Here is a 17839-nt window from a genome sequence, read left to right as displayed (position 1 = left end):
TCTAACAATATATCTCCGCTTCATCATGCCCCTGAGAGAGGGCTAATAAAGCCTTTTCAGCCTGAATCTCCAGGTTAGGTTCCTCATAGAGCAATCCCAATGCCAGAAAAAACGCATCCACACTGAGCAATGCAGGATCCCCTGGTGCCAATGCAAATGCCCAATTCTGAGGGTCGCCCCGCAGGAAAGATATTACAATCTTGACCTGTTGAGCAGGGTCTCCAGAGGAGCGAGATTTTAAAGAAAGAAACAATTTACAATTGTTCCTGAAATTCAGGAAGGTAGATCTATCTCCAGAAAAGAACTCTGGAATAGGAATTCTAGGTTCAGACATGGGAGTGTGAACAACAAAATCCTGTATGTTTTGAACTTTTGCCGCGAGATTACTCAGGCTGGAAGCCAAACTCTGGACATCCATGTTAAACAGCTAAGATCAGAGCCATTCAAGGGTTAAGAGGAGGTAAGAAGCAGCTAGACAGCAATTAAGGGCTAGGCAGCAAAACTCTGAAGGGGAAAAAAAAAAAAACAAAATTTCCCTTAAACACTTCTCTTTCTCCTGCTTCAGCCCAAACAATTAACACTTTGTGGGCCGGCTATACTGTCATGAATCCCAATGGCTAGGGATAGCACAGGACAAGCAAAGTACAAATATATTACGGACGAGCTCTAGGGTGATGGAACCTGGGCTGACCGCTGCCCTACGCCTGACAAACGCAACTAGAGATAGCCAGGGAGCGTGCCTACGTTGGTTCTAGACGCCACGCACCAGCCTAAGAGCTAACTAGCACTGCAGAGAAAATAAAGACCTCACTTGCCTCCAGCGGAATGAACCCCAAAAGATATAGTTGCCCCCCACATGTATTGACGGTGAAATGAGAGGAAGGCACACACATAGAGATGATATATATAGTTTTAGCAAATTGAGGCCCGCTGTAAACTAGAAAGCAGAACGATACAAAAGGGGACTGAGCGGTCAGCAAAAAACCCTAATCAAAAAAACCATCCTGAGATTACAAGAACCCATGTGCCAACTCATGGCACATGGGGAGAACCTCAGTCCACTAGAGCTACCAGCTAGCATAGAGACATAATAAGCAAGCTGGACAAAAAACCAAACAACTGAAAATCAGCACTTAGCTTATCCTGAAAGATCTGGGAGCAGGTAGGCAGGAACCAAACAGAGCACATCTGAATACATTGATAGCCGGCAAGGGAAATGACAGAAAGGCCAGGTAAAATAGGAAACACCCAGCCACTGATGGACAGGTGGAAACCAAAGGCCGCAACCCACCAAAGTCACCCAGTACCAGCAGTCACCACCAGAGGGAGCCCACAAACAGAATCCACAACAGTAAAGACAGAAAGCATAGTAAGGAGCTGGATTTTATTCACATTTGACAATGGGGCAAAGAAAAAAAAAATTCAATGATTAATCCTTTAATGACAGCCTATATGCATTAAAACAGCATCGCTAAGGTGCCTTATTCCCTCCTTGCCGTTTTAAAACTCAGATTGGGAACGACTGTATGGTGCACCCACCCACAGCCGGAAAACGGGGGATAGCGGAGACCCTGGAGAACACGATTGGGCCAGTTTTTTTACCATCCTTAATCACGTAAAAAAAAGTTCAATCACAATTAAAAATAATTTCTTTCTCCTCTGACATGATCTAATATGTCGACGAAGGGAGAAATTATGTCCGCCATCCTCTATCCTGATGTAAAATAGTGGGTGGCATGTGCTGTGCGCCTGCCAAGATCTGCTGGACAACAATGTCTCAAACCAGTTTAATTGGTTTCTGATGTTTCATCACTGTGATAGATCCCATCACAGTGATGAAAACCTCAACATTTAGTAAATAGGACACCACTTGGGCTGTGCCTCTTTCTACTCTCCTTGTAGTTCTTTGAGAGGAGAGATAAACTACGCTCAAGTGCTGTCAGTGAAGAATCAAAATATATTCCAATAAATCCCTCCCTAATCTCCTAATCACCACCTTGCTCACCTCCTCCCGCACCCCACCCTCTGTGTCATCCCCCAGTCAGATAATTTTATTTATTTTATTTTTTGTTAGGATTTTTTCAAAAGTTACAAAAATAAATTAAAAAATTACTAGTGTTAGGGTTTATTTTTATTTTGTCAGGTAGGGATAAAGTGTAATAATGGCTTGCAAAATGTTTACTGCGGCCAAGCGTACACCCTGCATTTCTCAGGCAGTTCCGGGACTGACACAGAATCTGTTTCTGAAGCAGAACTGTTTTCAGCCAGCGACGATTCCTGTTCCTCCACGGGATCATAATAATAATAATAATCTTTATATAGCGCTAACATATTCTGCAGCACCTTACGGGATCACGGCTGGTTGGTAGTGGAGTTAGTCATTACTGCTGAAACGTCAGGAGGCAGGGCCAAGTTCCGCAGTCGTCATTCCACTGTGGTATCCCGACAATTCCTTTTCCCCTCAAATTTCGCCTTTTTCAGCAACCCCTGGTATAAAAGTTGATGTAAGTAATTTTACTTCCTTTTGATTTTTTCAAAATTTTTGTTACCCCAATAATCCTACAATTAATTGCCCACCAACAAAACAAATTTATCTGCCAGACAATACATTTCCCCAAAACGTGCATCCTTTAATTTCCTTTCATGGATCCTCAGAAATGTCTCCAAAATATATATATTTTTTTAAAGGTATAACCTTGAACATCGGTCTATTTAAAAAAAAAAAAAAACACTCTCCGCTCCTACTGGGCAACAAAACCTGTCCAAAGCACATTTGCAGCTGTCTTGTCCGGAGACCAATATGAAGCCCTAATGTCATTCCTTCATTTTAGTGATAATTCCCAAGCTCCCCCAAGAAATGACCCCAACTACAATCGCCTTAATAAATTGACACCCCTATTTTCCCTTCTAAAAGATTTATTTATAAATTCTTATACCCCGGAGCAAAATGTTGCTGTCGAGGAGTCCCTCATGAGTTTCAAGGGCCGTCTGTCATTGTCAATTTATTCCCTCCAAGCACAACAGTCAAATTATACAAAATGTGGAAGAGCACAACAGGGTACATGTGGACCTTTCTAATTTATGAAGGTAGGGACCACCAAATTAACCCACCAAACTGCCCCCACACAATTGGCATCCCTGGTAAAGTTATAAAGTTATCTGGGAGCTAACGATGCCATTTTTACATCAAGGGTACCACGTATACACCATTACTCGTGTAAAAATTATCCCTCTATATAAATCCCTCCACAATGTAAATTCAGAGTCCTGTGGGGCAGTCAGAAATAACCAAATAGGTTTTCCATTGCAGTTGGTGTATAGACATTTGGAGAAGAGGCGTCATTCTCTCTGGCAAGTGACCAACTTCTTGCAGTGAAGTGGAATGACAGGAAAGAGGTCTACATGTTGACCACACTGCATGCAGACACCACTGTGATGGTCAGAAACCGGGCTGCCACCAGGGACAAGCAAAAAACGGTCTGCAAAACAGACTAGAATAAATTTATGGGCGGCACTGACTTGTCAGACCAGGTGTTTCAATCATATTAGGTGAAGTGGAAGACCAGGACCAGGTACAAAAAGGTTACTACCTATGACAGCTTTGTTGTCTACGATAAATCTCAAAGACGTCTCTCTTTCCTCCAGTTCCAGGAGAAAATTGTTGAGTGTTTCCTATTTTGACTCAATGGCACAGGAGGTAGTCTTCGAGTCAGAGGATGTCCATCCCTGCCATGCCCACCCAAAATTCTCCTAAAAAAAAAAAGATTCGGGGATTGTAGGAAGCACGGTTGAATGAGTGACTCCCGGTATTATTGCCCCCATGTGCCACACAAATTTCCATTATTAAACTGACATGAATAACACCAAATTGTGTGGTAGGGTCTTTTTTTTTTCAAATAATTTATATTTTCTGTTTATTGGGAATTTTTATTGGACAAATAACAAAAATAATCTTATCAGTAAAACACATTTTACCCCATTTCACAATGAAATCCAGGACTTTATCACTTATATACCACAATCGAATTCAAATTCTCATCCACATGCCCACATCTGTACACTCCAGAATGTGGCCCCCACAAATGTTCTTGAAAAGTCAGGTCATCAGACAATTAATTCTAGGACTTGATCACTCACAGATTTTAACCATTTATCTTAGGCCGGTTTCACACGTCAGTGGCTCCGGTACGTGAGGTGACAGTTTCCTCACGTACCGGAGACACTGACACACGTAGACCCATAAAAATCAATGCATCTGTGCAGATGTTATTGATTTTTTGCGGACCGTGTCTCCGTGTGCCAAACACGGAGACATGTCAGTGTTCGTGGGAGCGCACGTATTACACGAACCCATTAAAGTCAATGGGTCCGTGTAAAACACGGACCGCACACGGACGTTGTCCGTCTGCAGTCCATGTGCGTGCAGGAGACAGCGCTACAGTAAGCGCTGTCCCCCCCACATGGTGCTGAAGCCGCCATTCATATCTTCTCTGCAGCAGCGTTTGCTGCAGAGAAAATATGAAGTGTTTAAAAGAAAGATCTATGTGTCCGCCGCCCCCCCACCCCCTGTGCGCTGTTCAGAAAATACTCACCCGCCTCCCTCGCAGTGTTCTGTGCCGGCCGCCCCTTCTACTGTATGCGGTCACGTGGGGCCGCCGATTAGACTCATGAATATGTGGCTCCACCTCCCATAGGGGTGGAGCCGCCTATTCATGAGTGTAAATGAGCGGCTCCACGTGACCGCATACAGTGGAAGCCGCGGCCAGACCAGGAAGCACCGACAGCCAACGAGGGAGCGGGTATTTTCTGAACAGCGGGGGGGCGCACAGGGGGTGGGGGGGCGGTGGACACATAGATCTTTATTTTAAACACTATTATTCATATTTTCTCTGCAGCAAACGCTGCTGCAGGGAACATATGAATCGCGGATTCAGCACCAGATGCTCGTACGTGTGGTACCCAGCACGGTGCGTGTGGTACCCAGTGGGCACACGTGCCGCAAGTGTGCCACACTGATGTACACAAGAAACGTAGGGGCACACGGACACGGATAATTCCGGTACCGATTGTTTCCGGTACCGGAATTATCTGGACGTGTGGGACAGCCCTTAGTTTGACTGCTTTTGCGACTATGTCTCACTACAAAAATACTTCTCTTTGCGTTCACATTAATTATATATTTATATTGGTGATACGGACATGAACATTTTCTTGGAGGATCTCTAATAATTATGCCGTTCCGTACTTATACACTATGGGCTTTACTGCCTGGTTCTTGCAGAATCTCCTGTTCCAGACAATACTTTATGGATTCTGTAGGTGATTAGTTGTTTTCTGCCTGCTGTGGTTAATCACGTCTATTGGCACATTCGTCTCTCATATCGGATGGAGCGAAACTGACAACGTACGACCACTCTCTGAAAGATAAACCTATCTAGCCCTGTTGGTGTTTTTTCATATTTGGAACAAACTCAAGTTTGCCACATAATTGACTGCATTTTCCCCCACATTTTTCCCTTCACTCCAGTACTGTTTATTTTTCCTTCTACTATATACTCAATTGCAGGACAATTTGTTAGAAAAACCAAGTTTTATAATCAGCAAATGTGTTTTTAGGGGCATGCCTCCTTCTGTGTGTAATAATTCCTAGAAAGATTTTCTTGTTTGGTAGCTCAATGTCTCTAAGCTTTGAATGGGTCCTGGAATTCCATCAATTTTACCCTAAAGACCAAATTGTGCACCATCTATAATAGGCACAGCCGTATGTTCAGTACGCACATTGGTGCCATGTTGGATGTATTTCCGAACACTGAAAAACTAGTGCAATAAAATTTGAGGTGTGTTCTTAGGAAAGTACAAAAAATCCATAAAAAGGTGACAGTGAAAACTGCTAATTGTAATTTTTCAAACTAGTGTTGCATAAAAAATGGCAAACTACTCACTACCTTCCTCGATAAATACATTAGAGGGTATAATTTACAAAAAAACATTTATTTTTGTGTTGTTGTTGAACCACACAAGCTCTGCAAATATGACAATCTATTCCAATTAGATCCAAATTTGTGCTCCAAAATTCAAATATTCCAAATTTGTGCTCCAAAATTCAAATATTGCTCCGAGCCCTGTAGTTTGTCTAAACAGAAGGGTTTTTTTACTACGTGTGGAGTATAGATGCTCTCATTAAGTGGGTAACGAATTGTGAGGTCCGCTTTTCGGTGTTACCTCTTGCAAAAATGGGAAGTTCAGGGCTGAAGCAAAATTTTTTCGAAAAATAAGTAATTTTCAATATCAAATTCTATGTCGTACATGTGGGTTCAAAATGCTCACTATACCCCTGGATAAAATACAAGAGGAGTGTAGTTTCCAAAATGGGGTCACTTGTGGGGAGTTTCTCCTGTTTAGCCTCTTTGGGGCACTGCAAATATGACATGGGGTCGGCAATCTATTTCAGCCAAATTTGTGTTCCAAAATTCAAATGGTGCTAATTCCCTTCAGAGCCGTGCAGTTTGTCCAAACAAAGGTTTCTGACCACATGTATCAGCGCGCTCAGAAGAAACTAAGTAACAAATTGTGGGGTCCATTTGGTCATGCTAGCCCTTGTAAAAGTGAAATATTGGGGCTAAAATAGCATTTTATATGTAAAATGTATTTATTTTTTTCAAGTCACTTTGCATTAATTTCTGTGTAGAACCTGAAGGGTTAAAAAAATACCTGACAGCAGTTTTGAAGCATTTGAGGGGTGCGATTTTTAAAATGGAATCACTTCTGGATATTTATAACAAAGGGCAGCAACTAAAAGAATTGTATTTTACAGGAGAAATTTAAGATTCTGAATCTGGGCAAGAAAAATTAAAATTACATCTATAGAATTGGAGGAATAGAACTAAGCAATAGCAAGCATGAAAAAGACTTGGGTATACTAATAGATCACAGACTCACATGAGTCAACAAAGGGATGCAGCAGCAAAAAAGGCGCAAACAGTTCTAGGATGTATTCAGAGAAGCATAGAGTCCAGATCACATGAAGTAATTATTACCCTCTACTCCTCCTTGGTCAGGCCTCATCTGGAATACTGTGTCCAGTTCTGGGCACCACATTTTAAAAAAGACATTGAAAAACTGGAATAAGTTCAGGGAAGCGCTACTAGGACGGTGACCAGACTGCAAAGTAAAATGCACTCTAACCTTTTCAGGCGAACTTAATGTGACGTTTCTAATCTTTTGAATGCACACATCCAACTGTTCATTCAGTACAACTTGCTGTTCTCTAACAAGGAGCATAATGGTAAAATTCACAATAGGTGTTTGATCCATGAATCGCCCAATACATTTTGGGGTTCAATTAGAATTGGTATTAAAAAGTCCTCATGTTGTTCACATTTTGACATCATGAGACCAAGATGACACCTAACAATTGATCACCAGTACATCGCCATCGTGAAGCTTCAAGTAGTATGTTCTCAAACTGAAGTAGTCACTGAGCTTAGTGTCACAGCGTCAACAGCCGGTTGCAACAGAGAGGCATAGACGTGGACATCTTTTGACCACATCCTGCACTGATGACCACTTCATTGTGAACAATGCCCTTTGGAACTGGACGATAGATGCCACACAACTCCAGGCACATTTAAGGGAGGTGAGAGGCACCCAAGTGTTGTGTCAGACCATTCAATACAGTTTACATCAGCATCATCTGCATGCTGGACTACCTGACCACACCACCAGGCACAGGCATCAGTCTTCCATGGGGCAGGTGGCATATACCCTGTAGGGACTACTGGACTACAGTGCTGTTCACTGATCAAAGTTTTCACACGCAGCAGAAATGATGGCCATCAACAATGTTGGAAACACCAAGGAAAGCTCTATGCATCAGCCACTGTTGTCACCAGACAAGCCTTGTGTTACAGTTTGGGAGGGTGGGTCTAGACAATACAGAACTGCCCTACACTCTGTGAATGTTACAGTGACAAGCCGCTACTTGAATAACATCATTAATCCAGTAATTGTGCCTCTACATGAATAACACAGGCCTAATTTCATCTTCATGGACGACAATGCTCCAGCTCATCGAGGTTGCATCAGTAGGGAAGGGCTGCTGGAGACTGGGGTGTCTGAAATGGAGTGGCCTGCACTTTCTCCCAGGGCTGTGGAGTCGGAGTCGGAGTTAGTTTTGGTTGGAGTCGGAGTCGGTAGAAATGTACCGACTCCGACTCCAGCTTTAAAAAAAATGTATTCATATTTCATAATTGAACTTTCATATGAATTTTATAAATGTTACTCAAATATATATGTTCTATCAAACTATGAACAACAGTGATAAGTAGTTCTGCTGGAGATAGAGACATTTCTTAAGGTACCTTCACACGAAACGACTTTGTAACGATATCGCTAGCGATCCGTGACGTTGCAGCGTCCTCGCTAGCGATATCGTTGTGTTTGACACGCAGCAGCGATCAGGATCCTGCTGTGATGTCGCTGGTCGCTGAATAAAGTCCAGAACTTTATTTGGTCGTCCGATCGCCGTGTATCGTTGTGTTTGAAAGCAAAAGCAACGATACCAGCGATGTTTTACACTGGTAACCAGGGTAAACATCGGGTTACCAAGCGCAGGGCCGCGCTTAGTAACCCGATGTTTACCCTGGTTACCAGCGTAAAAGTAAAAAAAACAAACAGTACATACTCACCTGCGCGTCCCCCAGCGTCTGCTTCCTGATCTGACTGAGCGCCGGCCCTAAAGTGAAAGTGAAAGCACAGCGGTGACGTCACCGCTGTGCTGTTAGGGCCGGAGCTCAGTCAGTGTCAGGAAGCAGACGGTTGCAGACGCTGGGGGACGCGCAGGTGAGTATGTACTGTTTGTTTTTTTTACTTTTACGCTGGTAACCAGGGTAAACATCGGGTTACTAAGCGCGGCCCTGCACTTAGTAACCCGATGTTTACCCTGGTTACCCGGGGACCTCGGCATCGTTGATCGCTGGAGAGCGGTCTGTGTGACAGCTCCCCAGCGATCAAACAGCGACGCTGCAGCGATCGGCATCGTTGTCGCTATCGCTGCAGCGTCGCTTCGTGTGAAGGTACCTTAACTTCTTGTGTGTCACTGTTCTCCACTGCCCTTATCTAATCTTATACTTGGTTAACCTCATGCTACCCCAACCCCCGTACTTACAATGTATGAAACTGAAAGTGAAAATGTGTTGCAAATTCTTAGTAGTAAAGCTCCTCCTCTAGACTAGATTTACTAGTGTGTGCATCTTCCAAGCATCTCACAGCTGCTACTCAGAAGAGGAAGACTGTAAGAAGTATTATCCTTTCAACAAACTTTGCATCAGTTAACTGTGAGTACATGAGGAATAACAGTATTACTGACCACTATATCAGTTGTACGACCTGGCAATAATTTTGTACAATTGTTTTTAGGAAAAACAATTGTCATTTGGATTGTGAATGCAGAATTAAAAACCTGAGAATGTCAAAGAAGCGTCACATTAAATCAGCTGTATTTGAACATTTCACCATCACTCAAGATAGAAAACATTATGTCTGTCAGTGTATGACAAATGATCCAGATGAAAACAAATGCTGTGAAGCCAAGATCAGTGCATATTCAGGCAAAGATAAAAATGCTCCTACCAGAGCTTCTAATCTAAAGAGACATTTACAGCGCTTTCATCCAGAAGTACTGAAAGCAGTGGATGAGAAAGACTGCATCCAAACCAATGAACCATTGCCCAGCTCTTCCAGCCAAACAAAGGAGCAGAGAACTTTGCAGCCATCAGTTGCAAGATATTTTGTCAGTGACAAAGTTACTGTGACAATGACAGTAGATACATTTAAAAAACTGATCATAGAGCTTGTTGTAAAGGATAGTGTGCCTATTTCATTATTTTCACGACCAGCTTTTATGTGTCTGAATGGGGAAATGGCCCGCAAGCTTGGTGTTTCTCTGGAGAGAGCGAGTATTAGAAAATTAGTAATCGAAGAAGCTTTTAAACAAAAGGAAGAACTTAAAAAAACTCTCAAGGGATGCTTTCTGTTTCTTAAAATGGATGCCTGCACATGTCACAGAGTGAACTATTTTGCCATCAATGTCCGATTTGTTTGTGACAAAAATGAAATAGTTACCAAGACATTGGCAGTAAAAGACACCAAAGCTCATCACACCAGTGAGTTTCTCCAGGTCTTGGTGGAAAAGGTTCTGCAAGACTATGAACTTAAAAAAAAGCAAGTTCTTTCTGTAACTGACAATGCTTCAAATATGATAAGTACTATTAAGCTAATGCATGAGAGTAATGATGGTGACCAGCAGCTAGAAGAACATTCTGGGTCCACAGACACAGAAATGTTTGAAATAGAGGAACACAGTATTGTAACTGAGGAGCAAACTGAAGTTGCTTCAGATGAACAGCAACATGATAGTTTAGATGATCTTGTTGAAACTGTGTCAATACGTTCTTTCATTCATCACATGCGCTGTGTTGTGCATACGCTACAGCTGGCTATAAGAGACAGTCTGCAAGAAAGACATGCTGCTGCACTGATTGGCAAGGTGAGAAAATTGGCTACTGTTGCCAGAACCCCTAAAGTTGACTCAATTTTGAAGAGACGTGCTGGAAAAGGGGCAATTATTGATCAAGCCACACGATGGGGCAGTACTTACTTAATGATTCAGCGCTTGGTTGAACTGAAAAACTTTCTTGTAGACATGGCTAACCCTCAACTGACGCTAAATGAAAGTCAGTGGAATCAGGTGACTGAGCTGGAAAAATTGCTAGAGCACCCATTTACAGTGACTAAAAAATTACAAGCAGAGGACTTAACTCCAGGTATCTTCTTAAAGGAGTGGAAGAACCTGATGTTTCGCCTGTCCCAAAGAGGAGGGTTAATTGCAAGTGGCATTGCTACATCAATGAAACGGAGAGAGGAGCTACTATTACAAAATAACATTCTTTTGGCAGCTGTTTATGTAGACCCAATGCATCGGATTCTTCTAGATGATCAACAGCTAACTAAAGGAAAAGAAGCTCTGTTTGAAATAGCAGTAAGAATAAAAGGGTTGCAGAACAGTCAGGAGGAACAAGAAGAATTTGGTCGTCCTGCCACATCTTCACCCTCATCAACTGATGAAGAATTTAATTTCGAAAAATATTTGGATCACAAGGACCATGCAAAGCGTTCCCGCATAGAAGAAGAGTCATCCCCATCAAAGAACACAGCCAGTACATTTCAGCAGAATTTTTCATGTGCACTAAAAGAAATTGAGAAATTTGACCGTTCATCAAAAATAACAGTGCAACAAGCGATTCCTCTGTATCCTGACATTGTCAGAGATGTTGCCCGAGTGGTTACTGCTTTGCCACCAACCCAAGTTAGTGTAGAGAGGTTGTTCTCTGCTCTCAAAATAATTAGATCAGATTTGAGGGCATCCATGAAGGAGGATCTGACAGAGGCAATACTTTTTCTGAGGACAAATTTATAGATTTCTTATTAACAGCATAAGTGTTTATTGCATATTTACTTACAAGAGTTTAGAAAAGTTTATAAAAGTTATTTGCTATATTCTAATTGTATTCTAGTAAATATAGTTTTTGCTCTAAGTGGTCTGATTACTTATATGATGGTGAGAAACTGAATGAGCACGATGTTAATATTTTACAACAGTAAATTTATTGTTACGAATTGGCCATTTATGAAGGAGTCGGAGCCGGAACCTGATAAAATCCAGGAGTCGGAGTCGCAACTGTGGCTTACCGACTCCACAACCCTGCTTTCTCCAGACCTAAATGCCATAGAAAACCTATGGGATCAGTCGAATCGCCATGTAGAGGCTTGTAACTCTGTACCCCAGAACCTCAATGCCTTGAGGACTGCCCTTCAAGAAGAGTGGGATGCTATGCTTCAGACAATAACTCTACTTGTGAACAGTATGAGAAATCATTGTCAAGCTGTAATAGATGCTTAAGGTCACATGACAAGTTATTGTCACAGTGACATTTCTTGGGGGGTATACCCACCACGGTAGTTGGCTTTTTCAATAAATTGTTCACCATTGCATGCTTCTACATAAATACACTACTTTCATGATAACATATCAATGTGGTGTGAACGTCTTGCAATTTCCATAAATTTCACCTGAAAATCAGATATCCCCAACTTTATGCGATTAGTGTATATATCCGTCACACAGCTCCAGAGATATGCACTTGAGAAACAAGTCCTTATATCGGGCACTGTATGGTGGATTAAATAAAACAACCCTGTAATAATCAAGAGAGCAACGGGATTATTTAAGAGCTAAAACTGGATACTTCTGACTAACAGCTTAGATCTATACTTATGTCGCTGATGACACCGGGTCTCTTTATGATGTAATATTACTAATACGATAGCCACCCATCAATTACCATTCACATTAATGTTCTAGAAAAAATGGATTTCACCAACTACTAAATGGCCTAATGAACTGTTTGAAGCACAATGGCTGCCGCAGAAATGCACAGCAAGCTGATCCATTGTATAGTTATCATTTATAAACATCACAAAAAAGAGACAAGACAAGTTGGAATATTCCTCTGGCAGGTGGTTGTTGTTTGGATGGGAATTGTTTTACTTGATTGAAAAAAAAAACCAAAACACTTTTCTACCAATAAAAGGCTGAAGAAAAAAGGCTTTGGAAACAGATTTCTTTTGCAGATGTCCAACAAAAGATAAGCGGATGCAGTAGATACTTGACTGGAAGGGAAGCCATAATCAGACAATATCTGATAGTTTATTAAATCAGATGTTTGTGCTACATGTATTTAAAAGAAAATGTGTTTTTTTAAAAGAAAAAAGATTAAAAGGTGAAAATTAGAATAAAAAATAAAATAAAATAAAAAATTGTGGTCTGAATAGCAGACCCGTGTGCCTCTTACGGACACTAAGCATGAACTGGTTTGGACTGGAGCCAGTGATAGGTATATACTGCAGAGGAGTTAATTTGTATATATTCACTTAGTGTCAGCCTCCTAGTGGCAACAGCATACACCCATGGTCCCGTGTCCCCCAATGAGGTGAATGAGAAATTGTTTGTTTTTTTTTTCCTTCATACCATGATATTTACTACAAATTTTTTTTAACCCCATGCACTGGAGTCTACTTTGGACTTGCTTCTCAAGACATGTACAATCATGAGTAGTGTTGAGCGATACCTTCCGATATCGGAAAGTATCGGTATCGGATTGGATCGGCCGATATTAAAAAAATATCGGATATCGCCGATACCGATACCCGATACCAATGCAAGTCAATGGGACCAAAATATCGGAATTAAAATAAACCCTTTCCTTGTAGGTTCATTCTACATGAAGGAAAACAACTAACAATAATGTAGGATGTATTGGGGGAGGTGTCGGAGACATTAAAGGCATAGAGGTTTAGCCCAATCAAATAGAATAGCGGGAATTTTAATTTTTTTTTTAAGACGTTCGGAGTTACAAAGATATTGACTATGTTAAGATTTTTTTTATTTTGTCAGATATTGATGTTTCACTACTTCCATGCCCTTCACCTTCTTTTTCACTTCTCCGACACTTTCTTCTTCATCATCCTCAGCAGCAGCATCTTTGACATCAACTTCTTCACCTTATTCATCTTCTTCTTCATCTTCTACCTATTATTTTTTTTTTTGTTACATTCTTCATATTCTTTTTATTAAACTATTATTCTTCTTCATATTCTACTTCTTCATCATATTCTTATTTGTGACAGGCATTCCTGTAGTTGTTATCTATAACATTTTGAAGATTACACCTTCCATTCTGCCTGTCACAAAAGAGTTACAACAGCACTGGAGGCAGCTTATTGTCTGTTGTGTCTGCGTGGAGTTTGCAGGACACATTGCCGGCTACACAGTAGGGGAACAGCTGGCGTTGCTGAACCCCACTGACACAGTGGCGAGGCGAGTGTTTTTCTGTGTAGCCAGCACTTCCGAGCACCAACTGGCGGTGTTAGAGCCCAGGGAATCAAGGAGGAGCAGAGTGTAGGCCGAAGCCTGCACTGGAGGCAGCTTATTGTCTGTTGTGTCTTCATGGCGTTTGCAGGACACGTTGCTGGCTACACAGCAGGGAAACAGCTGGCGTTACTGAACCCCACTGACACAGTGGCGGGTGTTTTTCTCTGTGCAGCCAGCACTTCCGAGCACCAACTGGCGGTGTTAGAGCCCAGGGTCAGCAGGAGGAGCAGAGTGTAGGCCGAAGCCTGCACTGGAGGCAGTTTAATATCTGTTGTGTCTGCGTGGCGTTTGCAGGACACGTTGCCGGCTACACAGCAGGGGAACAACTGGCGTTACTAAACCCCACTGACACAGTGGCGGGTGTTTTTCTCTGTGCAGCCAGCACTTCCGAGCACCAACTGGCGGTGTTAGAGCCCAGGGTCAGCAGGAGCAGAGTGTAGGCCGAAGCCTACACTGGAGGCAGTTTAATATCTGTTGAGTCTGCGTGGCGTTTGCAGGACACGTTGCCGGATACACAGCAGGGGAACAGCTGGCGTTACTGAACCCCACTGACACAGTGGCGGGTGCTTTTCTCTGTGCAGCCAGCACTTCCGGGCACCAACTGGCGGTGTTAGAGCCCAGGGACAGCAGAAGGAGCAGAGTGTAGGCCGAAGCCTGCACTGGAGGCAGCTTATTGTCTGTTGTGTCTGCATGGCGTTTGCAGGACACGTTGCCGGCTACACAGCAGGGGAACAGCTGACGTTACTGAACCCGACTGACACAGTGGCGAGTGTTTTTCTCTGTGCAGCCAGCACTTCCGAGCACCAACTGGCAGTGTTAGAGCCCAGGGAATCAAGGAGGAGCAGAGTGTAGGCCGAAGCCTGCATTGGAGGCAGCTTATTGTCTGATGTGTCTGCGTGGCGTTTGCAGGACACGTTGCCGGCTACACAGCAGGGAAACAGCTGACGTTACTGAACCCCACTGACAGTGGCGAGTGTTTTTCTCTGTGCAGCCAGCACTTCCGAGCACCAACTGGCGGTGTTAGAGCCCAGGGAATCAAGGAGGAGCAGAGTCTAGGCCGAAGCCTGCACTGGAGGCAGCTTATTGTCTGTTGTGTCTACGTGGCGTTTGCAGGACACGTTGCCGGCTACACAGCAGGGGAACAGCTGACGTTACTGAACCCCACTGACACAGTGGCGAGTGTTTTTCTCTGTGCAGCCAGCACTTCCGAGCACCAACTGGCGGTGTTACGAGCCCAGGGAATCAAGGAGGAGCGGAGTGTAGGCCGAGGCCTAATTGGAGCAAGTTGAAAGGGAACCTTTAACCCCCCCCCCATCCTCAGGCGTTTGTAGCTGAAAGAGCCATCTTGTACAGCACTAATGCTGCAAAAGGAAAAGGTGGCTCTTTTTATTATGTTCCTTGCAAACGCAGAACTAGACACTTATGAAATGTGCCCCCTCACACCTTGAGACCGTCCCGGAGGTGGGACTTTCCTTCGTAATGGGACGCAGCACAGCCGTCATTCCTACCCCCTTGGGGACGTGCGCCGCCTCCTCAGCATTGTTTGATTCTGTCCCGGTGCCTGCGCTGTTATGTTATCCCTTGGCCATGCGTAGTTATAGCTGCCCGTCTTCTGACATCATTTGGTGTCAGGCTGGCTGCGCCTGTGCGGCCGCGCTGCCCGAGATCCCACCTCGCAGTGTCGTCTAATGTAATCACACTGCGGGCCTGGGATCCATCGGCATGCGCAGTGCATATCTTTGCCTCTCACTCCCCTCCTTCCGGCTTCTTCAGACTGTGCGGCGTCACAGCCGTGGCATGCTATTAGGGATCAGCTGACGGCGCACAGTCTGAAGGCGGAGGGAGATGAGTGAGAGCCTGAGGTGAAGATATGCACTGCGCATGCCCATGGATCCCAGGCCCGCAGTGTGATTAAATCAGAAGAGACTGCGAGGTGGAATCTCGGGCAGCGCGTCCGCACAGGCGCAGGCAGCCTGACAACAAATGATGTCAGAAGACGGGTGGCGATAAATGCGCATGGCCAAGGGATAACATAATCAACGCAGGCTACGGGACAGATTCAAACAATGCTGAGGAGGCGGCCCACGGCGCCAAGGGGGTAGGAATGACAGCTGTGCTGCGTCCCATTACGAAGGAAAGTCCCACCTCCGGGACGGTTACACGGTGTGAGGGGACACATTTCATAAGTGTTAGGTTCAGCGTGTGCAAGGAGCACAAAGAAAAGAGGCACCCTTTCCTTGAGCAGCATTACTGCTGCACAAGGTGGCTCTTTCAGTAACAAACACCTGGGGGGGGGCAGGTTCCCTTAAATTTCAGTAGTGTCAGCGTGGCGGTCGCAGGACACATTGCCGCAACACAGCAGGGGAGCAGCTGGCGTTACTGAACCCCAATAAAAGAGGAGCAACTGTTGACTGTGCAGACAGCACTTCTGGGCAGCAACTGGCAGTGTTGAAGCCCAGGGACAGCAGGAGGAGCAGGCTGGAGGTATTGCCGCAACACAGCAGGGGAGCAGCTGGCGTTACTGAACCCCAATAAGAGGAGCAACTGTTGACTGTGCAGACAGCACTTCCGGGCAGCAACTGGCAGTGTTGAAGCCCAGTGACAGCAGGAACAGGCTGGAGGTATTGCCGCAACACAGCAGGGGAGCAGCTGGCGTTACTGAACCCCAATAACAGAGGAGCAACTGTTGACTGTGCAGACAGAACTTCCGGGCAGCAACTGGCGGTGTTGAAGCCCAGGGACAGCAGGATGAGCAGGCTGGAGGTATTGCCGCAACACAGCAGGGGAGCAGCTGGCGTTACTGAACCCCAATAACAGAGGAGCAACTGTTGACTGTGCACACAGCACTTCCAGGCAGCAACTGGTGGTGTTGAAGCCCAGGGACAGCAGGAGGAGCAGGCTGGAGGTATTGCCGCAACACAGCAGGGGAGCAGCTGGCGTTACTGAATCCCAATAACAGAGGAGCAACTGTTGACAGCACTTCCGGGCAGCACCTGGCGGTGTTAGAGCCCAGGGAATCAAGGAGCAGAGGAACAGAGTGTAGGCCGAAGCCTGATTGGAGGAAGTTGAAAGGGAACCTTTAACCCCCCCCCCCCCAAGGCGTTTGTAGCTGAAAGAGCCATCTTGTGCAGCACTAAGGATGCAAAAGGAAAAGGTGGCTCTTTTAATTAGTTCTGCGTTTGCAAGGAGCATAAACACTTATAAAATGTGTCCCCTGATACCGTGAGACCGTACCGGAGGTGGGACTTTCCTTCGTAATGGGACGCAGCACAGCCGTCATTCCTACCCCCTCGGTGCCGTGCGCCGCCTCCTCAGCGTTGTTTGAATTTGTCCCGTAGCCTGCGCTGTTATGTTATCAGGCTGTTGTCAGGCTGGCTGCGCCTGTGCGGACGCGCTGCCCGAGATTCCGCCTCGCAGTCTCTTCTGATTTAATCACACTGCGGGCCTGGGATCCATGGGCATGCGCAGTGCACATCTTCGCCTCTCACTCCCCTCCTTCCGGCTTCTTCAGACTGTGCGGCATCACAGCCATGGCATGCTATTAGGGATCAGCTGACGGCGCAGTCTGAAGAAGGCGGAGGGAGATGAGTGAGAGCCTGAGGTGAAGATATGCACTGCGCATGCCCATGGATCCCAGGCCCGCAGTGTGATTAAATCAGAAGAGAATGCGAGGCGGAATCTCGGGCAGCGCGTCCGCACAGGCGCAGGCAGCCTGACAACAAATGAAATCAGAAGACGGGCAGCGGTAAGTGCACATGGCCAAGGGATAACATAACAGTGCTGGCTACGGGACAGATTCAAACAACGCTGAGGAGGCGGCGCACGGCACCAAGGGTGTTGGAATGACGG

This window comes from Ranitomeya variabilis, chromosome 8 (assembly GCF_051348905.1).
Source record: "Ranitomeya variabilis isolate aRanVar5 chromosome 8, aRanVar5.hap1, whole genome shotgun sequence".
NCBI classification, from domain to species: Eukaryota; Metazoa; Chordata; class Amphibia; order Anura; family Dendrobatidae; genus Ranitomeya; species Ranitomeya variabilis.
Note: the sequence above shows the minus strand (reverse complement) of the source record.